The sequence below is a fragment of the Chionomys nivalis genome, chromosome 6 (assembly GCF_950005125.1).
Source record: "Chionomys nivalis chromosome 6, mChiNiv1.1, whole genome shotgun sequence".
Taxonomy (NCBI): domain Eukaryota; kingdom Metazoa; phylum Chordata; class Mammalia; order Rodentia; family Cricetidae; genus Chionomys; species Chionomys nivalis.
Window position 1 is genome coordinate 6,386,524 of NC_080091.1, and position 25,921 is coordinate 6,412,444.

The 25,921-nt window shown below is 54.5% G+C and overlaps 1 protein-coding gene across 2 annotated transcripts in view; it reads right to left on the reverse strand.

The window, feature by feature from the left end:
* The window catches only part of LOC130876612 (guanine nucleotide-binding protein G(I)/G(S)/G(O) subunit gamma-7), a 59,928-nt gene extending 36,169 nt beyond the window's left edge, over positions 1 to 23,759 (reverse strand). Inside the window, exons 1-2 of one of the 2 annotated variants that reach the window (XM_057773250.1) lie at positions 23,681 to 23,759; positions 6,542 to 6,595 (exon numbers count right to left, since the gene is read on the reverse strand). The gene's annotated coding sequence lies outside the window, so the exon portion shown is untranslated. Of the gene's footprint in view, positions 1 to 6,541; positions 6,596 to 9,647; positions 9,784 to 23,680 lie in introns of those variants that run through there. The other variant, XM_057773249.1, reaches the window with a different exon arrangement.
* Between the last annotated feature and the right edge of the window lie 2,162 nt (positions 23,760 to 25,921).

The following is a 25,921-nucleotide window of genomic DNA, read 5'->3' on the forward strand; positions in this document are numbered from 1 at the left end:
CCTCCCCAGCAGGCAAAACACCAGTGCACATAAAATACAGTACAAATAAATAAACAACTTTTTAAAAAGAGAGACAGATGGACCCCGGCTGCTGATTCAGTACCCCCACACTCGTCCCCACATCCCCCGTGCCCCCCACACCCCTCACTCCCCCCACATTATCCAGCAGACTCCTGGGGGCTCAAAGTGATGTACCCATTGTGGGGGCTGAGGGTGGGCGTGTTCTGTTCCCAGTCTCCAGAAAGTCTCCTTCCTGCTAAGTACAGACAGGAATCTGGGTTATGAACCCAGCCTGCTGCAGTTATGGGGAGCCCCCTTGTGGTGAAGAGGGAGGACTGGTGGAGAGTGGGTGCCGAGTTCGAGGTGAGGCAGATGGGGGAAGCTGCTTGTGGGGACACCACCTTCCCATACAGAGCCCAGGCTGGCGTGAGGACCAAGACGTTAGTGTGTCATCCCGGGATGTATGCCATCAGCGTCCTGACCTTGCTAAAGAAGCCGCTGGCCAGGGTCCAGCACTGTCCCCTGACCCAGCGCTAAACACGTCCTCTGGTGGCCGCGGCACCCACCCTCTCTCTGAGCCTCGGTTTCCTGGTTTCTCAGTCAGGAAGGTTGGACTTCTGGGATCTCTGTCACCGTGGGACAAGAACTTTCTATGGCCCGGTCAGGACCAGGATGTTAACTGTCACTTCCTCCAAGAAGATCATCTTGAATTTCTGGCATCTGACAGGGTGACTCTGCCTACCGGGGGTCCTGTGGGACGTCTGGGGACACGTGACTGCCACACTGGAGGGGCGCCTAGCGTGGAGCTGCGGAGGGTGGGGACATCCTGGCCACAGTGACAGTGAGGAGCCATTCTTGCCCCAGAATGGGCGCTGTGGTACAAGGGACCCTAGGAGTCCCTGGGGGTGTGCTAGGGTCCCTGGGGGTGTGCTAGGGTCCCTGGGGGTGTGCTAGGGTCCCTGGGGGTGTGCTAGGGTCCCTGGGGGTGTGCTAGGGTCCCTGGGGGTGTGCTAGGGTCCCTGGGGGTGGCCCACACTGCCATTCTTCCCACCTCTGAGCGAGGTCAGTTTCCTTGGCTTCACGGCCCCCCTGTGTTCCCCACCCAGGCCACCCCCACCCCGTTCTCTGTCCTGCTGCTGCTGCCTATGCCCTGCACTGCTCTGATTCAGCATAATGTGTCAGGGTCCTGGGGACAGGGACAGCGTGTGGCATTCCAGGAGGCTCCCAGCTGACTCAGCCTGAGGCCACATGAGATCGTTACTGTCCTCTGGCATGACAGGCATGCTGTCCCTACTGTCCCTAGGTCCTGGTCAGCAGGCCACGTGAGGTCGACCCCAGCCTCTCTCCACCTCGTCTGTGACCTCCCTCACTCTGCATCTTGCTTGAGATGGTCTCAGTGAACTCTGAGTTCACTGGTTAAGCTAGACTGTCTGGCCAAGGGTCCCAGGCATTTTCCTGCCTCCACCTCCCCAGTGAGGACTGGGACCACAGGTTCCAGTGGCAGCCAGTGTTTTACACCCAGTGAGGATCATCCCCAGCCTGGCCACTAATTCCCACCTCAGGGTAACCTGGGGTAAGAGTCCGCAGCTCAGTGCAGGTCCCTTTAACCAGCACCGCTCCAGCTGTGGGAGACTCTGGCTCAGGGGAACCAAGCAGAGCAATGGAGTGGGTAGCTGCACAGACACACTCGTACACACACGTGTGCACACCACACTCACACAACACACATACTAACATTCACACAAGACACCCACACTCATACACACGCGCACACACACTCATACACACATGCATACACACACATACACACACACTCGTACACACACGCGCACAGCCCCCACCACACTCACACAACACACACTCAATTCACACATGCATACACACACGCATACACGCACACACTCGTACACACACGCACACACACTCATACACACACGCACACAGCCCCCACCACAGTCACACAACACACACACTCACATTTACACATAGACACCCACATTCATACACACACTCATACACATGCGCATACACACTTATACACACACAATGCACACACACTCATAACACATACATGCACACACTCGTACACACATGCACACAGCCCCCACCACAGTCACACAACACACACTCACATTCACACACACGAATACACGCACACACTCGTACACACACGCACACACATGAATACACGCACACACTCGTACACACATGCACACACACTCTAGCCTGGGCTGGGATGCAGGAGGCGTCACTTAGGCTGCAGGCTGGATCATCTGTGCTCAGTTGCAGATGCTCAGGGCTTCCCTGGGCCCTGGGGACAATGTGGAGGAAGGGTGGGTGGCCAGACCCCAGAAGGAGTCCCGGCGTTCAGTGAAAGACATTTCTCCTAGAAACAGCTGCACAGCCAAGACTGGAACAAATGTTAATGCGTGGGCAGATTTCACGGGTCCTTTCTACACAAAGAGTCACAGACAGCTAGCAACTACGGCAAGGGGACAATGTCCTCCTGTGTGTCAAATGAGATCGGCCCCTCTGGCTGTCCTGGAACTCGCTCTGTAGACCAGGCTGGCCTCGAACTCATAGAGACCCACCTGTCTCTGCCTCACGAGTGCTGGGGTTAAAGGCGTGCACCACCACCTCCTGGCAATGTAATTATATTTTGATTAAAAACATTTAAATGCACACACCCTTCTGTGCACACACACACGTGCATGCACACACACACACGGCACGCACGCGCACACACGCGCGCACACACACACGTTGTCACTCCAGGTGGAGAGATCCTTCATGCACAAAGATGAGTATTTAGAAGGGAAGGAAGGGGCTGGGGTCTGAGTTCAGAGGGCAGAGCACAGGAGTCAGACTTGGGTCCTCTGCAAGGCCACAAGTGCCCAACAAAACACCCTCATGTCATGGGTCCACCCGGATGGGCTGGGACCGATCCAGCACTCACCTTCACGACCAACTGTGACTACAGCGCCAGGAAACCTGGTGCCCCATTCTGGCCACCATGGGCTCTGTACACCCTTTCTCCCACACACATAAATAAAGGTAACCTTAAATCCGGACCCACCTCGGGTGGGCAGTGTCCAGCTTCTGACAGCTGCCCCACGTTCCCACCACCCCTGCCATATACATACGTGACTGTCACCCCCACGTGCATTGAGTCAGTGGAGGCTGAGGCCCAACAAATCCGGGAATGACCTATCCCTGCATCAGCACCACTCTGGGGGAAGCGGATGCTAAAAGCGGTTGCCTAGCAACAACACTCACGGCAGTGGAAGGCTCTAGCTCTTTCTGGGTGGACGGGCTTTTGAAGAGAGAGTTGCTCATTAGGGCTCGGCGGGGACCAAAGGACACCGCAGAGACTAAAAGGGATGATCCTGGATGAGGATGTGGCCTAGTGGGCAGGGTGCCTGCAACTCTGTTAGCAGAGTCCTTATAGCTCAGCTGCCCGGCATCAGGAAGCCCTGGGCTCTATTTCTAGCACGTGGTAGGTAGCACACACCTATCATGTAGCACGTAGGAGGTGCAGACAGGAGAATCAGGAGCCAGGTGTCATTATTAGCTACATAAGGGGTATTTGAAGCTAGCCTTGGCTACATGAGACTCCGTCTGGGGCCAGGTCATTCTTGGTCAGCGGTATCTCAGGGGAAGATTGTTCCCAGGGGAGATGCCCTGCTTCAGGGACCCCAGGAGACGGTGTCACCCAGCCACCTGTCCCCACTGAGGTCCTGCAACTCTACCCACATGGAAACCTGGTGACAGGACCTACCCCAGCAGGAGAGGTTTAAGCAGCATAGCGCCGGGTGCTGGGACACTGCTCAGGGGTGTTCCCTGTGGGGTGCCCTTGGCTCTCCGGGGCACAGCAGCTTCCGCAGTCTCTGCCGACAATGCCAGGAGCACCCAGGATGCCCTGGAGGGCGGGGGTAGGATATTGGTAACATCCTGGAAGCTGAGAGGTCCCTGAGGCTGTGAGAAGTTTACCGCGTCCTCAGCTACATACCGGGCAAGGAGAAGGTTCTAGGCACCCTGGGAGGAGAGCGTCTGGCAGGTCTCCGTGTGAAGCCCCACAACAACACACGGGTGTGTCTGGTGTTCTGGGGGCCTTGTGGGCCGAGCAAGATGGTCTGTCCACAGAGACCTTATAATACCACAATTCCCACAGGCCGGGAACAAACCCAGAGGGCAGTCAACCCAGACAGTGTGTGTGTGTGTGTGTGTGTGTGTGTGTGTGTGTGTGTGTGTGTGTAAGAGCCAGAGTCTGAGCCACCTGCTCCAGGGCAGCCCCTGTCACGTGTCTGTCCCTCCCGCCTCCCACCCGCATGTTCCCAGCAGAAATGCCCCCAGACTGCAAGAAAGAAGGGACCGCGAAGAGAAAACGCTTGTGCTGGGGCTGCCCAAGGCTCTGTGCTGTATGTCGATCCCCCGAGCGTCAAGACCCCAGATTGATTTTATGGAGACGGGCTTCCCTGATATCCTGCAGCCCTGTTAATCACCCCGGCCCTCAATCTCGCCTCCACCCTCTGTACTTTGGGTGGCCACATTTTCTGAGGCATCACTTCTTCCAAGGGGATGATTGCCACCAGCGTCACCAACAGCTGAACCTCCCACCTTCCCTTATCCAAGCTCCCTGAAAGTCCCCCGGTGCAGAGCCGCACGGGTCTCTGCTGACCCCTGGTGGTCATGTGTGGTAATGGCAGGCGCTGATACCAATCCGGGAAAAGTTGTAGTCTCAGGAGACGGCCCCCAAGTCTGAGGATCCAAGTTCAATTCCCGACCGTGGAAAGAGAGAGACCCGGCTCCTTCAAACTGTCCGCTGTCCTCCACATGTGAGCACACACATGCATGCACCCACACACATGTGCAAAGATAAATACATGTAATTATTTTTAGAAGGGTCCATACTGGACTGGAGGGACACTCAGTGGTTAGAGCACCATCTGCTCCTGCAGAAGACCTGGGTTCAATTGCCAGCACCCACATGGGGTTCACAACCACCTGTGACTCCATTTCTGGGGGCCCAACGCCCTCACACAGACAGCAAAACACCAGTGCACATAAAATAAAAATAAAGTTACTTTTTTTAAAAAAAGGAAATAAAAAGTCGGGAGTTAGGGAGCACCCCGCTCTTCAAGTGGCTCATGAGAGAAAGACTCAAGTCAGTATTGTATCCCCACCCTCAGGACCCCAGCGTGACTGACAGGGCTGAGGCTTCTCTGTGGGGCACACAGCCCTGGGTACCCTCAGCAGCCTCTGGCCGCTCCATGCCAGGGTTTCCCCAGTTATGGCCGCCACGAGCGTTCCCTGATATCACATAGGGTCCTTGACAACATAAATCCATCTTTTTAATCTTTGTTTGTTTGTTTGTTTTTTGAGACAGGGTTTCTCTGTGTCCTTCTGTGTATCTTTGGCTGACCTAGAACTCGCTTTGTAGACCAGGCTGGCCTCGAACTCACAAAGATCCGCCTGCCTCTGCCTCCCGAGTGCTGGGATTATAGGTGTCATGCCGGGCTTACTTTTTAAATTTTATCTTATTTTAATTTTAGAGAGAAAGGTAGTCCAGGCTGGCCTCAAATTCACTACATTGCTGAGGCTGACCATGTTCCCTCCAGCCTCCTCCTTCCCTGTGTCAGGGGACAGGCACATGTGGTTACATTTCGAATGGTATGAGTCACACAGTCAATACAGCGCTGTCTTCTAATGTACCCCTAAATTAGGAAGAGGTACAGGCACGGGATTATACCCGTGTGCAGTACCCGCAGAGGCCGGCAGGTGGCGCCAGTGCTCTATAATGAGACCTTGTCTCAAACTACGGCCACGTCCCGAGACCCCCTTCCCCGACAGCGCACCCCAGCCTCAGGACCGGGAGCTAACCGGGCGGAGCGGGGTGCCGGCATGGTACGGAACAGGTGCAGAAAGCAAAGTCAACCCCAAAAACCATGACCCTGGAGATGAGGAAATGGCAGCAGGAAACGGGGTGTGAGAAACGGGGTGCGGGATAGGGTGCAGTTAACAGGTGTGTGGAAACGGGTTTGTGGAAAGGGGGTGCAGCAAACGGGGTGCGGGTGAGGGTGCAGGAAACGGGGTGTGTGAAACGGGGTGCGGGTGCAGGAAACAGGGGTGTGGGAAATGGGGTGTGAAAAACGGGGTGCGGGACAGGATGCAGAAGACAGGCGTGAGAGAAACAGGGGTGGGGAGAGAGGTGCGGGATACTGGGGTACGGGAAACAGTATGGGAAAGGGGTACGGGAGACAAAACAAAGGTTGGGAAAGGGGGTAGGAAAACAGGGGTGCAGGAAACGTAAGCATGGGAAATAGGGTACAGGGAATGGGATGTGAGAAACGGGGTGCTGGAAACGGGGTGCAGTACCAAAGCGTCTGGCAAACTCTGGGGTGGAGAGAACATGGCTGTCTGGGGCCGAGGTCACCCCACAGCACCATGGCCCCCTTCCCCGTCCGTGCGGATCCCGTTCCGCAAGACTCCTTACTCCCACCCAGGCTTCAAAGCCCAGCAAGGCACCGAGCACAGCACCTACCTGCACCGAGTCCACCGTCCCAGCACCGAGGTTCCAACCAGAAGCCTTCGCTCCCTGGAAGAGAAACACTGGGCGTTAATTTGGCACCGCGGGCGTCAGGTCGGGGGTCCCGACAAGCTGTGGGGTTCGGCCTGCGCGGGCCGGATGGGAACAGCAATTTACCGAAAGAATGAGGCGGAATTCATAATTAATCTACTGCGCATTTGAAAGGGAAGTGGCGGGTGGGAATGGACGGGTCAGAGACAGAACAGAGGCAGGGGACTGCCCATCAGAGGGCGGTGGCCGGCCTCCCAGGTCCCCGTGCGCCTCTCCTGAGAGTCACACCAGGGCATTTCTAGAAAGCGTTTGTATACAGTGGGAGCTCAATATATGCTGGACTTGACCAGCATGATTCCTGGAGAAAGAAGGGCACTTCTGCGCTATTTCTCAACCTTAACCCCCAAAGACACATTCAGTGTGTGTGTGTGTGTATGTGTGTGCCTCCATCTTGTGGGTTCTAGGGCTCGAACTCATGACCTCAGGCTTGACAGCAAGCTCCTTTATTTGCTGAGCCCTCTAGCCAGCCCTTACTTTATTTTATTTTATTTTATTTTATTATTTTTTTTTTTTTTAGTTTTTTCGAGACAGGGTTTCTCTGTGGTTTTGGAGCCTGTCCTGGAACTAGCTCTTGTAGACCAGGCTGGTCTCGAACTCACAGAGATCCGCCTGCCTCTGCCTCCCGAGTGCTGGGATTAAAGGCGTGCGCCACCACCGCCCGGCCCTTACTTTATTTTATATTATTTTATTTGATGCAAGATTTCACTATGTATTTGACTTTAAACCCACAATCCTCCTGCCTCTGCTAGTTCAGCACTTGAGATCACATGTTAGGCTATAAACCCTTTTTAAAATATTATCTTTTTTTAGATTTATTTGTTATGTATACAGTATTCTGTCTACATGTATGCCTGCAGGCCAGAAAAGGACACCAAACTCATTATAGATGACTGTGAGCCACCACGTGGGCACTGGGGATTGAACTCAGGACCTCTGAAAGAGCAGTCAGTGCTCTTATCTCCAGCCCTAAAATATTATCTTTCTCCCTCTTGAGAGGGGGTCTCGTGAGCCCAGGCTGTCCTCACTCACTATGTAGCCTAGGCTGGCTTATGCGGTGCCCTGGGCCTGGTGCATGCTGGGAGAGCGCTCTATTCAAGTACCTTTCTGAGGTTTTTGGTTTTGCAAATGCAGCTGCAATACCGGCTGCCTCCTGCAGGTGGCAGCGCCGCTACAGGAAGCGGCTGGACTCTTGCTTGCACCGAGGCCCGGCTGGAGCAACACGCCCATCCACGGGGACGACCCCAGCCACTTCACACGAACCCAGGCAACTGAGAGTTGCACACGTGCTCACACCCAGGCTGGACACTAAGTCGTTGGAGGAGTTGAGGCGCATGCTGAGTGCAGAGGGAGAGCAGCTGGCCCCAGAAACCGGGGGGCGGGGGGCTGGGGGCGGGCAGAGCCACATGCCTGGGGCTCATGGTGAAGGAGCAAGGCCCGAATTCTAAATAATAATTTAGGGTCCTCTTAGGCGGGTCTCGAGCTGGTTCCCTGAGGGGGTTGAGCAGCGTCCACTCTGTCCCGCATCCCCAGACAGCTCTGTGGGTCTCCAAGGTCGTCCTGACTCAGTCTAGTCACAGTGACTCCAGGACCCCAGTGGATGACCCGGGACCGACAAGGACCCTGTGCCCACTTCCTACCTTTGTCACGCAGGGGCAGCAGTGTCCACAGGGAAAGAGGGCTGGTTGGGGCAGGACACCCCGGCAGTCATTGAGACAGACCCCAGTCCTTCCACGCTCTAGGCCAGACCGCAGAGGGTCCCCCAGGGTGGGACACGGGGCCACAGGGAGGGGAATACGCAGGACCCCGGCCACACCCACTCATCGCCTGGAGCCCGCAAGAGCCACTCTTGTCCCAGAGATCACCCGGTGCAGGACGGAGAGGACGCTGCAGCTCTGGTTTCTGTGACCACTCGGAAAGCAGTGTCGTGAGGATCCCTGTCATCCACTCTATGGGCCACCGAGGGGCACGAGGAAACTTCTTACACGCACACACTCGTACACATGCAGATGCATGCCCATGCACATAGGCACGCACACACACACACTGACCAAGTGCATGCAGCACCCTCAGAGTCCAGAAGGGATCACCAGAGCCCAGAGATGATGTCACAAACACCATGGGGATGCCGGGAATCGAACCCCAGTTCCACAGTTCCAGCGACTAATCCCCCAGTCTCAGTCAGAGCTGGTTTTAAAAAGGAATTTTTTGACATTAAGTTTTTAGCTGATTTCTTTAAGCCCCAACAGCCATGGCCCCAAATTTCATCTCTCTCACCAATGGCTGTGATACCCTTTGGGCCAAGGTCTCTGAAAGGCATGAACGGGCAGTGGTGGCGCTCGCCTTTAACCCCAGCACTCAGGAGGCAGAGGCAGACAGATCTCTGTGAGTTCGAGGCCAGCCTAGAACAGCAAACAAAATCCATCCCGATTCCCCCTTGGACCAGGCTGCCTTACTTTTTCTCAGGGAGGCCCAGAGGAAGGGGTCCCATGATCCCACGGTGCAGTCCAGGCTGGCCTCGAGCTCACAGTTACCCTCCTGTCTCAGTGTGACCTTGGTGTTGTCACTATCACCTTGAGAAGGTATAGACGAGTGTCCCTGCACGCGGCAATGCCATCTCGTGGGCTGGGATCGTGGGCGGAGCCCAGCGATCGCCTCTCTCTGCTTCCTGACTGCGGACTCGGTGTGGCCACGATGGAGGGTGCTAACCGTACAGGAGAAACCCTTGCTTCCGTAGCCGCCTGTGTCAGGTGCTTGTCACAGCCATGGGCAGAGCAAGGAGAGGACCCAGCTTCCCACAGCCTGGGGACACCGTGCACCGTTTTCAGCGTGTACCCTGGGTCCTGACTATACGCGACAGAATCTCTGGCCTCCACCCGCCACATGCCAAGGACACTCTGAGTTGGGGTAGCCACACACGTCCCCAGGCATAGCCCAGTGTCCCCTGGAGGACCCAGTCACCCCTAAGTGAGCCCTGTTCCTCCCTACACATCTCTCAAGGTGACAGTCATACCTCCTCCAGCGGGTCGCCGCTCCTCCGTGGGGAGCGAGTGGGTGGGACGGGCTGTCTGAGCCCCCTTCCCTTCCTACGCTGACAGGGGCACGTGGCACAGGCACCCGGTCTTCTGCAGGCTCGATATAGCAAAGCGGGCCCGTCTTTTGTGCCACATGAAGCTGTCAACCTCATCACCATAGCAACCATCTAAATATGTCACCCAGGAACACTGATTGCCAAGGCAGGGAGCAGAGGGTGACGGCTTCCTCTGCATGGGGTGCAGGGCACAGGCAAGAGAGCACGAAGCAGGCAGGGACCAGGGTGTGAGGTGACTGGACCCAGAGCTGGCTCTGTCACAGCTCCAAACAGACAGGACCCAAGGACAGCTGAGTTCAGGACTGAACACCAACCGTTCAAGGTCTTTTATGCTTTGGGTTGAACGTCTCAACACTATAGTCTAGGCTGACTTCAAACTCCTGGAAATCCTTCTGCCTCAGCTCCCAGTTCTGCAGGGATGAGCATGTGCCACCATGCCCAGCTAAGGCCAGCACCGCCCAGGTGGAGGCTCCCTGCCCACCTCAGGATCAGCTGGAAGGCAACTGGATCTCATTCATGGTCAGGATGGGGTCCCCCAGGCACTGGGTACACCGTGGGTTGGGGGCACGCACTGAACCCTACGGATGCTCAGAAAGTCGTTGGTTTCCACTAACTCCATGCCAGGAACTCCCCTGGCGTGCCATGGCCCAGCATCCAGAGGGGCAGAGTCACCTGACAGTGTCACCCACCACTGATGGGAACTGGTGTGTGGAGACAGCATGGACAGCAGGACGGTCCATTTTGGACAAGAATAGAAACCTGCACAAGCTAATTTCCATTCAAACCTAAAGAGCCGTGGCCGCGAGATGGCTCAGAGAGTGAAGGTGCTCACCGCCAAGCCTGTGAACCCAAGATCAGTCCTTGGGACCCACAGGTGGTGGAAGAAGACTGAGCGGCACAAGTTGTCCCCGGAATCTCGCACGCATCAAGGCACGTGCACATATGATGCAGGAATGGAAGCTAAAAACGTAAAGCCGGGCGGTGGTGGCGCACGCCTTTAATCCCAGCACTCGGGAGGCAGAGGCAGGCGGATCTCTGTGAGTTCGAGACCAGCCTGGTCTACAGAGCTAGTTCCAGGACAGGCTCCAAAACCACAGAGAAACCCTGTCTCGAAAAACCAAAAAAAAAAAAAAAACCTAAAGAGCACCTTTGTCCAAAGAAAGAGATGCACAGGAACCCACAGAGTCACCTTGCAGAGGTCGGACAGCAAACCCTCAGTGCCTGGCTTATCTTCAGGGCCGCTGTAGCTCTGCGTGCCCATCCACAGCCTGTTCCTTTGTAGTCTAGGATTGAACCAATGGCTTCCCCACTCACAGCAGAGCTAAACCCCAGCCCCTCACTGGGGATTCTAGGCAGGGTTCCACCCTGACCACGCCCCCAGCCCCTCACTGGGGATTCTAGGTGGGGCTCCAACCTGACCACGCCCCCAGCCCCTCACTGGGGGGTTCTAGGCGGGGCTTCAACCTGACCACGCCCCCAGCCCCTCACTGGGGATTCTAGGCGGGGCTCCAACCTGACCACGCCCCCAGCCCCTCACTGGGGATTCTAGGTGGGGCTCCACCCTGACCACGCCCCCAGCCCCTCACTGGGGGTTCTAGGCGGGGCTCTATCATTGAGTCCTAGGTAGAGAAGGATAACGGAAAATATTGGGCTGCTCACAATGAGCGGATATTCTCAGACCTCTACCCAAGACTCCTTAACATGCCCCAGTGAATCTAAACAAAGTCTGAAGAAGAACTGTCCTCAGGGTATGATGTCACAACAAAGCTGGCCTGACCTTGGATTAGGACCCTAACAGGGAGCGTCCTGGGGAAGACTAACAGGAGCTCAGCCTTGCTTCACTGTGGGAACTACAAGGGGTCACCCTAAGACCTAAGTCATGCGGACATCATTTGGGGGCATGCGGGGACTCCTCTGTCCTGGCCTCCTAAAGTAGCTTGTTCAGTCAATATATCCCAAAATGTAAAATTCATTTTCAAAAGAAATGGAGATAGTAGACATGCAATTAGCTCCAGAAGGTACTTTGAAAAGGGAGCGTTTGGTTCCCATGACAGCCTCCTAATGACATGATTATGTAAAATCCAGAAAAAAATGCTAAAAACAGAATATGCAAATTAGAGAGGGATGGGCTCAGGGAGGGGACAGGTGGGAGAGATGGTTGGTCCCCATGTGGGGGGCTGTGCTGCAGGAAGCTTTCAGAACATCGAGGGTGGATGTGGCAGCAGGGTGCCCTCACCCGTGAGCCACCCGTGAGCCTTGTGGAGGGTGCAGCTGGGGCTGGACTGGAAGACAGCAGCAGCTTTATGGGTGGAAAGTTCTAGAAAACCAGAGTGAATCAGAATGATTGAAAGAATGGAGTGCTGGCAGTGCAAACCTATAGTCTGTATGGGTGGGGCTGAGGGAGAAGGATTGCTCTGAGTTTGAAGTCAGCTTGGACAAGCACAGTGAGACCCTGTTTAAGAAAAACAAAATAACAATAACAAAGCAACCAGCAGTGAATAAGCCTGGCTATGGAACAAGAGCAAGACCATCCCAAGGCCAGCCTGAGCCACAGAGGGAGTCCAAGGCCAGCCAGCCTTCGTCTCAAAATAAAGCATGGAAGAGGGCCAGTGAGTTGGCTCAGCAGGTAAAGGCACTGCTGCCAAGCCTGATGACTAAATTTCAATTTTGGGGACAGGGTCTATGTAGCCCAGGCTGGCATAGAACTCACAACGTAGACCAGGTTGTCCTCAAACTCACAGAGATCCTCCGACCTCATCCTCCTGAAGCGTGCACCACCAAATCCAGCCAATGGTAGAATGCTTGCCTAGTGTGCACGGGGTTCAGTACCTGGTGTGCACGGGGTTCAGTGCCTGGTGTGCACGGGGTTCAATGCCTGGTGTGCACGGGGTTCAGTGCCTGGTGTGCACGGGGTTCAGTACCTGGTGTGCACGGGGTTCAGTGCCTGGTGTGCACGGGGTTCAGTGCCTGGTGTGCACGGGGTTCAGTGCCTGGTGTGCACGGGGTTCAGTGCCTGGTGTGCACGGGGCTCAGTGCCTGGTGTGCACGGGGTTCAATGCCTGGTGTTGAAAACAAACAAAATGGCTTGTGGTCACTGGATTCAGTCGTGCAGATTTAAAGGAGTCAGATCAAAGCCACAGGTGAAATGTGGCCTCAGTTTACTCCTGTCAACAAGTCCACTGAGAGGCGCAGCCACCTTGTTCCTTCACCACTGTCTAGGGGAGCTGAGCAGACACAACAGGGACCTCTTGGCTCCATGACACTGTGTGCACAGCACGGCCCTCCTTCACGAGCTCAAAGTCCCAGAGGGACTGCAAACTGTCAGCTTATTGTTTTATTGAAGGGGCTGAGGACGAGGCTCAGTGGGTGACAGGCTCACCCATTACACGCAAAGCCAGATTCCATTCCCTGCACATAAGTCAGGTGTGAGGGCGCTTGCCTGTCACCCTGGCACTCAGCATGGGGCTCCACGGTGAGCTTGAGGCCAGCCTGGGCTACGTGAGACCCTGTTCTCAGACAAGTAGACCCGCCATGGGTCCCTGTCCTCCACAGTACTGGAGACTGGCTGAGCTGTCACCAGCTCTGGGGCCCAGCTGTGCCTCGCTCTGCAAGGTCAGCTGAACCTGCTGAGCTGGTGGCCCTGGCTCTGGCGGCCGCCTTTCCCGACTTTCCGGGCACAAAAGGCTCTCTCATCTCCGAGTCACCTTCACCTTGGGTTCCTCCCTGGCAGTGCGAACACTTCCTGGTTGTTCTGGGTGGGGAGTGCTGGGATCTGCAGGGTGCTGAGCTGAGTTCCCAGCCCCCATGGAGCCCAGGCGAATGACATCACCCCTCCCCCATTCGTGACAACCTGAGTCTGTCTCCCTCTGAGATTTCAAGTTCTGTATTATGTTACCAAGTCACGCGTGGAGACACAGGATGCAATGCTGAGGGTCGCCTTGAGGTCTGGCATAAGGAAGGGCTGGCTACCCTCTTGCCTCATCCCAGATGCTGTGGGCTCAAAGCCTTGAGCAGCGGGAAACACCTGCTGCTGTGTGTGCCCACGCGCCTGCCCTTCCCTCACCTGCCCTTCCCGCGCCTGCCCTTCGAGTTCAGCCAGCCTGATGCCCGCACAGTGACCTCAGCCCCTTCTCTGGAGGTCTAAAAAATGCTGGCAGATGAGAGGGACAGAATGACCTGATCTCAGGCCATGAACTTGAGGTCAGCCCCAAGCAGAGCAGAAGGTTAGCTCGGTGGATAGCACACCAGCTAACAGACGAGCCAGGTTCGATTCCCAGCACCCACAACCTGGGTCCCTGGGAATCTGTAGTTCCCAGGGATCCAACGCCCTCTACTGACCTATGCAGGGACTACACCCAACGTGGTGCATAGACATACATAAGCAAACATCTGTACACAAAAATAAAAGATATTCATGTGTGCATATTACTAAAGAAGGGTTGGAGGTGGGGCTCAGCGGGTAGAGCACCCCTTGGCATGTGCAGAGCCTGGAGTTCCACCCCCTGCATGGGGCAAGGTGGCACACAGCTGTCATCAAAGCACGTTTCTCTGGTGGGACATTTGAGGCTCAGAGACTTTAAGAAGTTCATCAAAGCCACACAGCTTGGAACTGGCATAAAAAAAGGAAACGCATAGTCAAAAGACAACTTCCAAGTGGCTGTTGCTTCTTGTCCTACCTGAAGACATGCCAGCTCTTCCCTCATTTTCTTCCAGAAGACAGACAGTGGGAGGTAAGACACGTGACAACACACACGACGTCCCAGCACTCAGGAGGCTGAGTAGGAGGATCACAAGCTCAAGGCCAGCCTGAGCTACAAGAGACCCTATCTCAACCTCCTACGTCCCCCCCAAAAAAAACCCCAGTAGAGCCGATGGGATGGCACATGCTTTTACCCCAGCACTCAGAAGGCAGAGGCAGGCGGATCTCTGTGAGTTCGAAGCCAGCCTGGTCTACAATGCAAGTTCCAGGACAGGCTCCAAAGCTACACAGAATAAAATCCTGTCAAAAAAAAAAAAAAAAGAAAAAGAAAAAAAAAGAAAAATCAGTGGAATTAACTTGGTGAACCTCCCTCTAAATAGGCATCCTGACAACTCTTTCACAGTAAAATGGCATCATGTGGCATTTCTTAAAGCACAAGAGGACACTAGTCACACACAATGGCTCAATTGTGCAGCCTGGCAATGTGGAAAATCAGCCTGGTGTCAGTGGGTGATTCTGAGCAGGAAGAGCTGGCAGCGGCTCTAAATTCTTGTCTTCCAAAGAGGTTTCAGACCTGTGTCTTGCAAGGGAAGCTTTGGGTCTCAGGTATGGCCTGTATGAGTCCCTCCCTAGAGAAGCAGACATCACCCCAGCCCAATACCTACCCAGCAACCCCAGAGAGCCCCAAACACATCTGCTAAACCACATCTGGAGTCCTAGCCCAGGAAAGCATACCACAATAAGCAACAGATGGTTTAAATGTAGGACCTGGTGCTGCTTGTTACACAGTGTTGGCTGACTGATACACTCTCACTCCTGAGAAGCCAACCCTGAATGGTACCCAGAATAAACAAAGAACAGCTTGCGTGTCCTGCCTCCTCAGTATGCTCACTCTTTGGGCACAGGCTTGAAAACTGAGCCGTTTTGAGAATTTTGTTGGTTAGGAAACGACACGATGCTGTTATACATACTGTGACGCGCCTTCAAAACAGAAGTGTTCTAACACATCCCGGTCTGCTTGGGTTGAGAATAGACTTTTTAAAAAGCTAGAGTTTTACACATGGGGGGGGGGGACGGTCACGCTGTCACACACGGAGAGCGCTGTAGAGACTGTCAGGCTGTGCGCAGCTGCGAACCCGTCTACGCATTCCTCAATGAACCATTCTGAGACACAGTCACAGGAGGAAACACACTGTCCCCTCCCCCAAAACACAACCGAACCAACACATCCTCCTGGAGCACAACGCGCCCGATTTAGCTCGGCATCGTCCGTTCAAAGCTGAGTGCTCCGGCTTTGCCAACCTGGCTGTGTGTTACTGCTGAGCCGCGCGCGCGCGAGAACACTAGCAAGGGACCGAGCCCAAGTGGATAGCAGAGGCTGGTCTCGTGTAGCCCAGGCTGGCTCAGACTGGCTGAGAACGAGCTTGAACTTCTGATCCTCCTGCCTCCAAACCCAAGTGCTGGGATAACTGGTCTGCGCCACCAAGTCCAGTCATAAAGAATGACTTGGAACAGTGTTCACACAGCCCAGGGTGCAAACACTGAGTTAATTTAACTATCGGGAATATTTTGAGAGATACCTCAGAGGATGGAAAGGGGTCTTCACATGCTGAAGAGGTAAGGCGATTAGGGGAGTCTTAAAGAGACTGACAGGAATCTGTGTAAGACAGGATAGGCAGACTGGGAAGGAGGCAGAGGCCAGACAGAAGGAAAAGCCCGCAAACCAAAAATAAATCACAGCAGCCACAATCTGAACATCCTGACACAGGCTAGACCCGTGCTCCACCCTGACCACGCCCCCAGCCCCCACACATCGCACCGCACACAGTCCCTCCATCCCTGTCTCCCTTGCCCCCCAGTAGATCCCGTGCACCTCAGCTCAGCACCTTCTGACCAGCTTGCAGAGCACTGGCTCGTGCGGGTGCTGGTCCTGCATAGTGGGGTTCTGGGCAACCTGAGGGAGACATGCTAAGACACAGATCTCACACGCAACTCCTCGGTCCCCAAGGACCCCTAAGTCTCTCTTTTAAATTGCTGTCAGCTCTGAAGGGAGGGACAGATCTGTGTCACCGCCCCAGAGAAAACACAGCCACTTAATTACACCTCTAAACACACTGCTGGGATCCCTGGCAGAGGCCATGTCACCATGGGGGGCATCCCAGGCCTGAGTCCAAGCTCAGGCGTGTGCATGGCATGCGGGTCTTCCTTCCAGGGTTAACAGTGAGCCTGTCGCTAAGATACTGGGGGACATCTGAGGACAGAAATGGTCCCTCTGGGGAGCTCCTGGCATGGGTGGGTGAAGGCCGGGGACACCCCTAGCACGCTGCAGAGCCCAAGATGCGCACCAGGCATTTATCTGGTCAGGAGCCTTGGGAGGGTTCCATGCCTTCAGCCTCGCAAGGCCACCTCCCACCCCAGAAACAGCAACCTCCCTGGAGGGCCTCCAGTCTCTACAGAAGCCCAGCTCCTGAGTGTGCCGGCACAGCCTCTGCCTGCAGCTCCCTTAATCCTGTCATTGGTTTGTCCATGTCTGAGATGGCAGTGGGGATGAAAAATAAAGATTTTTTTTCATGAAGTAGAATGGAAATTTAATAGCCATTTTTATATTTATTTATATCAGTGAAAAATAAAGATTAACATATTCTATACACAATAACGATATTAACTTAAGACAAGGGCATGGTTTCACTCTGTCACGGTCCCAGAAGTTCTGAAAGACTCCAGAAAGTTATAGAAGATTCCACAATATTCATTTTTCTCCTCCTGCTCCTCCTCCTCCTCTTCTTCTTCTTCTATTCTTCTTCAGACAGGGCTTCTCCATGTAGCCCTGGTTGTCCTAGTTCCATAGACCAGGCAGACCTCAAACTCACAGAGATCCACCTGCCTCTGCTTCCCGAGTGCTGGGATTAAAGGCGTGCGCCATGAAACCCATCTTCTATTTGACTTCCTTTATATCTTGGCCCCATGGGCTCCACTTCCTCGGAGCATGGCATTCACTGATCTCAGATCTGTTTTCACTTCTCTGGGTCAGCCTCCTTTCGATGACCCCCAAGTTATCTGGTTGGGCATTTCGTCTCGAGGAGCTGAGCCTTCAGTGGGCTGGGTCTCTCGCTGGGCTGGCACCTTCCTCTTCTTCAGGCTGACTGGACATGGAGCCCCAGCGATGGGGAGAGACAGCCTCACCCGGGGTCACAGACGTGCGCGCGTTCACACCTGGACTTTACAGGTTTGCTGGGTATTTGAACACACTGCAAGGCAGGTGCCCTTACCCACAGCCCCCCAGGACCTGCCCTGCCCACGCAGAGTCCCAGAAGCAGCGAGGCTGGCTGGTCCCACAGGAGTCAGGCACAGGGCACGAAGGCCAACCAAGTGGAAGGGCAAGAACTGGGTTGACAGAGATCCCTGAAGCCCAGGTTTAGAAAGAGCCTCTGACACACGGAGGAACTCCCCGGAGGCCCAGAAGACCATCTAAGCCATCCCTGGGTTTGACAGAGGCTAATGGACCCTCTGGGTGCTTCCTGGGGTATTCTCAGGCCAAGAAAGATAAAAACACTCATCCTTAGAAAAACAAAATAATAAAATTCCTCAATAGATGGTATGGGGTGGGGATGGGGGGTTGTCTTCCAAAACAGCCTGAAGATAGCAACCACCCAAAAAGATGAGTGAACCCACACAACCTGGGTTCCTCATACAATGGACTATTATCAGGTGGGGGGCAGGGGGACAGGGATGACCCTATAGCCAGCTGGTGGATGCAGCTGGGGGGGCGGGGGGGATCTGAGATGTGGGGGAAGGGAATGGATTCAGTCTGGGAAAGGCTCCAACAGTGAAACTAAGAGCTCTAATCGCTGCCTTGTATGGGATGTGGGAGTGCAGGCCTGGGAGGTGAGGCTTCCGGGCCAGCCTGCACCACACAGTTAAACCATGTCAAGCTAAATAAATATTTTTTCCTGAGATAGGGTTTCACGTAGCCCAGGCTGTCTCAGACTCAGTTGAAAAGCTTTTGCAGCCCAGTAAATCTCTCTGCTGATCCAATAACCCAAATCAGACCAAATCAAACTAAATTAGAAAAAGCCCGGGTTTAATAGAGGCCAGCGCTCCTGAGTAGCAGGGAAGTGAAACCGGAAAACCATGTGTTTGTTCTCTGGGGGGCTGTGTAAATATCCTGTGGGAGTGGTCTTGAGCACCTCTGGGGAGGGGTCACCATGTGGCAGGCTTTCTTGGGGGGTGGAGTCTGGACTGAGGCCACTCCCTGGGGATGGGGCTTGGGATAGAACTTTCCACCCAAAGATTCCAGACTCTCTGGGTAGATGGATGCCAGGGGCTGGGATGAAGCCTTAACCCAAACATTCCAGACTCTTTGGGTATAGGGGCTCTGGGGGCTGGGGTGGCATTTCCACCCAAACATCACTATGTAGCCAAAGCTGGTTTTGAACTTCTGATCCCCCTGCCTCTGCCTCCCAGTGAGTCACCTCGTCTGGTTTCTATGGTGCTGTGGACGGATCCCAGAGCTTCCTGCCTGCTGGGTGTGTGATGCAGCCAGAGTCCTAAACCCTGTTTCCAAACCCAGCTCTCCGCATAGAGGGATCCTGACCCTGTTGGTCTAGTCTGGTCTCACTGAAGGCTATGAGTTTGATCTGGGGGCCATCTTAAACCCAGGGGACTCTCAACTGTGGGGAGCCAACCAGAGGAGCTCATGGCATGGAGTGGGTGGATTCCAGGGACACCCCTAGGACAGCCCCCCCAAAGCACCCTAACTCAGGATGCTAGTCACACACCCAACCACTCTGGGTGACATAGAAGAACCTGGAAAAGCAGGAGGCTATGGCCACATCTTGCCCTGGACAAGTAGTGCTCCAACCCAACTTTTCTGCCTGGGCCCTGACCCCTACATCCACTTCTGCCCTGCAGCAATGACTTGTTGGGTCACACAAAAAAAAATGTGGGTTTTTTTTTATTTTAATCAGAAGAAGATGGCTCATGCCTTTAATCCCAAGACTTGGGAGGCAGAGGCAGGAGGATCTCTGAGTTCCAGGCCAGCCTGGTCTGCAGAGTGAGTTCCAGGACAGCCAGGGCTACACAGACAAACCCTGTCTGAAGTGGGGGTTGGACTTTGGTTTGGGTTGTTAGTGCACGCGTGTATGTGGTGTGTGCACACAGATAGAGCCGGAGGAGGATGCGGGCATTGTCTCCGATCCTGCTGCCTTATTTCCTTGAGCTAAGAGCTCCAGAGCTCAGCTGGAGGCCAGCAAGCCACAGGGGCCTCGACATCTGTGTGGCCATGCCGGCTGTTGATGAGGGCTCTTTAGATCTGAACTTGTCCTCACGCTGTGCAGTCAGCGGTCTCACAGCTGAGCATGTTCCAGCCCTCGGCTTTGGGTTTTCAGGCAGGATCTCACTACGGAGCTCAGACTAGCCTGGAACCCATGATCCTCCTGCCTCCACCTCCCAAGTGCTGGAATGACAGGCAGCTCAGTCTCACATACCTAGTGTGTCCCTAGGCCTCAGAGCACCATGTCTCCAAGTGCTGGGAGACAGCAGAGTCCTGCCTCCCACCTCTATCCACTGCCCCAGGCCACATGCAACCACACACCAACACATCACACACACCACAAACACACACACACATCAGAGTCACAGACACACACACATACAGAGTCACAGACATACACACATACAGCAGACACACACACAACACACACAACACACACATACACACACCACACATACACCACACACTACCACACACACCACACACATACAGAATCATACACACAACCACACCACACACACATACACCACACACAACACCACACACATACACATACCACACACACCACACACACCACACACACACACACCGAGTCACAGACACACATAAATACATACACACACCACACACACATACACACAACACACATGCCATACACCACAAACACACGCACATACAGAGTCACAGACACAGACACACACACACCACACACACATACACACATACAGACACACCACACATCACCACACACACACCACACACATACACAGTCACAGACACACACACACACAGACACACGCTCCTCAGATCACGTGACTCTGTGACCTGGCATGGGTTCTGAGGTTCAGCACAGGCCAACAAGGACAAAGCGCCTTTGTTGGACTGAGAAAGGAATGTTCTCGGAGTGACAGGGCTTTGGGGGTGGGTGGAGCTGGGGTGGTAGCTGTTAGCGAGGGTCTCCAGAGGGCCACTAAGGTCCTAGTGAGACCCTGACGCCAACCGCTAGCTCTTGACCTGGTAATGAAGAATCAAAGAAAGCAGGTCTCAATGGCCCCCACCAAGGGGACACAGCTCTGAGTGTTGTAGCTTTGAGATGAAAAAGACCAGGACAGGAAGCAGACAAATTCACACTCTCACCTCAGAAAGAAAAAACAATGAACAGCCCAAGTTCGGTTCAGTAAGTCACCTATGACAGGACCATCACTCCATGTCACAGGTCACAAACGAAGGACAGAAACAGTCCTGGTGACCTGGAGATGCAGTGTGGTCCACTCACATGGTGGGCGGAATACCGCACGGCTGCGAACAGTGCCAGCTCTGAAAGCTTCCCTAAGGACAGAGAGCTCCAGGAGAGTCCAGAAGGAAGGTGCCTTAGGTGCCAGGGGCTGGGAGGGGCAGAGTGACAGCTCAGGGGAGCAGACACCAACCTGGGGTGACGACACAGTACCAGACTGTCATGCATAGATCATGGCTGCAAAGAGATGCTCAGGGAAACCTGAATTATTATGCTTCAAATGGTGAATTTTAAAATATGCAGATCAGACCTGCGTTTAAAATAGGAGAAGCGATCAGATCATCTACTTTTCAGAGCCTCAGGAAGACGCTGGTAACCATTTTAGAAGCCTCTCCCCTGCTCCCCCCAGATGGAGATAAGGAAGACAGGACGGGTCTCCCAGGAGCAGGGAGAGCGGGCCCGTCCACAAAGCAGTTAAGGTGTCTACCATTCTGTCACATGGCTTATGCCTTCACACTTACAGGTGTGGACGGTGACAAGATGCAAGAACAGAAGCCAGGCCTCAGTCCAGGAAGCCCCAAAAGCCACTAGACCCTGGCATTGCGGGGGTCAACCATTAATGGAAGCCAGCGTGGGATGAACCTTCCACAGGAGAAAAACAAGTGATGACCTGTCGGACCGCGTGACGGTGAAGTCACACCAGTCAGAGAGGAACCAAGGAAAGGACCGGTCTTTCACAGGCTTGACAACCCGGTCGATGGTGAGGTGGTTGTGGTAGTTCCAAGGTCTCTTTCAACCCCAACGGAGGCAGTGTCTCACTATGTAGCCCAGGCTGGCCTCAAACCCACAGAGAGTTGCCTGCTTCTGGGATCATGTTTGGTTTTCAAATGACTGGGAGCAGCATCCAGGGCCTGGTGCATGCCTGGGCCATGTCCCCAACCCAGTGAATGTCATTTCAAACAGTCACTATTTCTGAACACAAAGAGAAAACCTGGGGCAATGCCTTGGCAGGGGCAACTTTTTCTGTTACTAATCAGTGTGCAGAGAGAAATGATTCTGCACTGTGTACACGGGTATCAGTCCCCTGGGCTGTGGCTCCACACTCCAGGACCCCATGCTCGAGAAATGCACCACACTCTTCAGGGCACCCCAAGATCCTTCACGAAACAGAACTTTGGGTAGACCTCGGTGCCTGCAATGCAGGCTCAGTTACAGTTACCCACAAACTTAAAGTTACAGGGAACTGGGTGTTGTGGCCACTCCTTTAAGCCAGCGCTCATGAGTCAGAGGCAGGGGGAATCTCTGTGAGTTCCAGGCCAGCTGTGCTACATAGTAAGACCCTGTTTCAGAAGAGAAAAAAAGGTGGGGGCTACACAGACCTATGCTTGTAATCCCACCACTCAAGAAAGAGACAAGAGGATCAGGAGTCAAGGTCCCCCTGAGCTCAGTATGAACTTGGAGAAAGCCTGGGCTACCGAAGACCTTGTCTCAAAAACAAAACAAAGCAAGTCACCTGGAAGAGCCACGGCATGGGTGGCTGGGAATCGTATCGTGTGGTATCGCATGCCTGAGTCCCAGCACCGCAGAGCACCTTGGGGGAATCTGGGAAGCCTGTCCGGATCCACACACCTTCACCTGACTGGGTAGCTCTCAGCTAGCGAGCTGTTTCCAAGGCTTTGCGCATGGCCTCCGGCCCTTCATTCTCGAAGGGACGCTCTGGGCTCTCAAAGTGCTGTGTAGAATCTCAGGCCTCCACCCACTGCATGACAAGACCTCCCTGATTTGAGGTGGCCACACAGAACCCTGAATATGACCCAATGTCCCCTCATCAGTCACCCAGGCTAGAAGGTAACTTCACACCCAACTGTCAGTGGACCTGTTGTTATTCAGAGACAGCCTCGCTGCTAAGCGCTGCCTGTCCTGGAACTCACTATGTAGCCCAGGCCGGCCTCAAACCAAGGTGGCGTGGCGGGGGTCAAGGGCCATTCCTTTTTGTCTTTCGATGACAACCTGACCTCACACTCACCTTGGCCCTCACAGCCTTCTTGATTGCACCAGGATTGTGCTCAGTCCATAAATCCCCGGTTGGGCACTGCAGGGAGCCTGCCCAAGGCTAGCTGCTACTGCACTCCTTTGGGAGGACAGTGACCACAGCCCCAGTTCAGCCAACAGCCCCACATCCGCCAGCAGCAGAGGTGTACCACCCACACGCCTTAACATCATTGCCCCTAAATCTCCCACAGGAAGTTTCTAAAACAGCTATTGGAGCTTCGTGCACACCAAGATCTAAGCCTGTGGACCTCCGTCCCTGAGAGGAAGAAAGGTCCTTGCGGCCAAGGTGCTGGTCCATGTGCAATTAGACAGCAAACAGGTAGCGCCCCATTCCTTTTTGACTGGACCCCATTCCTCCCCTACCGCACAAACTCGTCCCCAACTGTACCCCATTCGTCCCCGACTGCTGCCCACTCCTCCCTGGCTCCTTCATAATGTACCCCACTCCCCTGACTGTACCCCACCCTTCTGTCACTCATCGCATGCCTCCTATCATCTGAATACACCCGACTCTTGTCTGACTTCACCCTATTCCTCCCTAAATGCACCCCATTCCTCTGACTGCACCCCACTCTTCCATGACCGCGCTCCAATCGTCCCTGGCTGCACCTCACTCCTCCCTGGCTGCACTGCCCCGTCCTCTCCGATGCAACCCACTCTTTTATGCACCCCGATTCTCCTCAGCACGCGCAGCTCACCTGTCTCTAGCCGGTGTCTCAGCCGCCTCTCAGCCAAACGCACCGCGGGGCCTGGAGAGGGCTCTTCCACGGGGCGGGGCCTCCGCGATAAGGGCGGTGCCTCTGTAACATCAAGACCAATCAGAAGCCAGGATGGCGGAGGCTGGGGGCCGGAGGCGGAGCTTTGGGCCGACAGCCTGGTAGGCTTAGCCTTGGGGAGTGGGGCGGGGCTTCGGGCGTGAGTGGGCGAGGCATACCCAGGAGTGGCACATCTAGAAGCCATTCGTGAACTTGAGGGCGGGGTTACGCTGCCTAAGATTGGCAAGAATGGTGCACTGGGAGGGGCCTCTCAGAAGAGGGGCTGCGTGACGTCAGGCCCGTGTTATGGTTTGGATTTGATTTTTTTTTTTGCGCTTATTTTATTGGTGTGTATTCATTGTGCAGTATAATGGGTTTCATTATGACGTTTTCACGCATGAGTATCACGTATTGTGGTAGTATCCACCCCCGCTGCCCATCGCTTTCGCACCTGCTTTAGAAAAACACCCGTGTGTGTACGGAACCCAAGCGGGAGAGCCAGGGGCAGGAGGCACGCCTGCCTGTGGTTTTCTTTTTTTTTTTTTTTTTTTTTTTTTTGGTTTTTCGAGACAGGGTTTCTCTGTGGTTTTGGAGCCTGTCCTGGAACTAGCTCTTGTAGACCAGGCTGGTCTCGAACTCACAGAGATTCACCTGCCACTGCCTCCCGAGTGCTGGGATTAAAGGCGTGCGCCACCACCGCCCGGCCTGCCTGTGGTTTTCGAGGCTCGAGTTCGAATTCGAGGAGGGACCCAGGTTATGATGGCGCTAGTAACAATTTTTCATTTGCTTGTTTAGTTCTGTATTATCTCTATTTTTCTCTCTATATTTGTTGAATTTTTTTTTAATTTTTGTAGTACTGAGCTTGTAGTACTCAACCAACCTCCCTCACCCTTCCTCACCCCCACCCCCACCCCCCACCCCACCCCCCGGCCAGGGTTTCTCTACATAACCCTGGCTGTCCTGTCACTTCCTCTGTAGACCAGGCCTTCCTCGAACTCACCGAGATCCATCTGCCTCTGCCTCCCGAGTGCTGGATTAAAGGTGTGCACCACAACCTCCCGGTCCCTCTTTTTTATTTTGAGAAAGAGTCACTAAACTGCCCAGGCTGACCTTAAACTCTCTGTGGAGACAAGACTGACTGCAAACCTCCTGTGTGCTGCGGTGGAACCAGGGAATCATGCCCCAGACGGAGCGCGGGTCTGCTTTGTCCCCGAGCTCCCCTGGAACTGTAGAAATGTCTGGGATGTCCCTGAGGGAAAGGCCGATGGGGGCCTCTCGGTGGGTGACCTCAGCTTTCTCTGGACTGACGTTCCCTGATTACCAGCTGCCAGTCTGCCCGCTGGGCCCCCTGGGATCCTGGCATCCCTGAAGCAACCGAGCGGTCACACACACAGGCTCGCGTTGTGCAGAGAAACCCAGGACCTTCCTGTCGCGTTCTTCCCTTCCAGACTGGAGCGCCCACCCAGGCTGTTCCCAGACCCTCAACAGGAACCACTGTAGAAGTCACCTGTTTGTGGCCCACCAGGTGATGTGGTTTAGATGCAGAGCTGGGCTTCATGACACTCACCTAATGTTCCAACACGTAGGAGAATGAGGAATGAGGACTGCCCCAGGTTTGAGGTCGGGTTGAGCTACGTAGTGAGTTTGAAGCCATTGAACCGCTGCAGGAGACCCTGTTTCAAAAACTAACTAATGCTCGAGAGATCGCTCAGAGATTGCGAGCTCTGGCTGCTCTTCCAGGTGGACTAGAGGTTCATTTCCCTGACCCACATTGCGGCGCGCAACTCTGCCAGCAGAGAAGACAACCACAACAGGATTCTTCTTGGAACGTACTTTATTGGAGCGCAGAAGACTGAAGATAAGATGGAGGCGAAAAGACCCCGAGCCCGACCGCGCGGGGGAATATATACAGTGCCTGGTCCGCCTATGATGTGTCATTGCTTGATTGGCTCGGCCCACACTGATGCAATTGCGTGAGCAAGACGTGTGAGCAATTGATAGGTGGATTCAAACCACTCTTGGGCCGGTAGCGAGCGTGCGCAGAAGTTGTTTACTACTAGGGACACTAGCAAATGGCGGCAACGGGCTTAGTGCCAGACCCTGTGAACATGACAGCTGACAGCGCCATGGTGCGCAGAGCGCCTTGGCGCGCTACACCACATGACAGCTCGCAAGTGTTTGTAA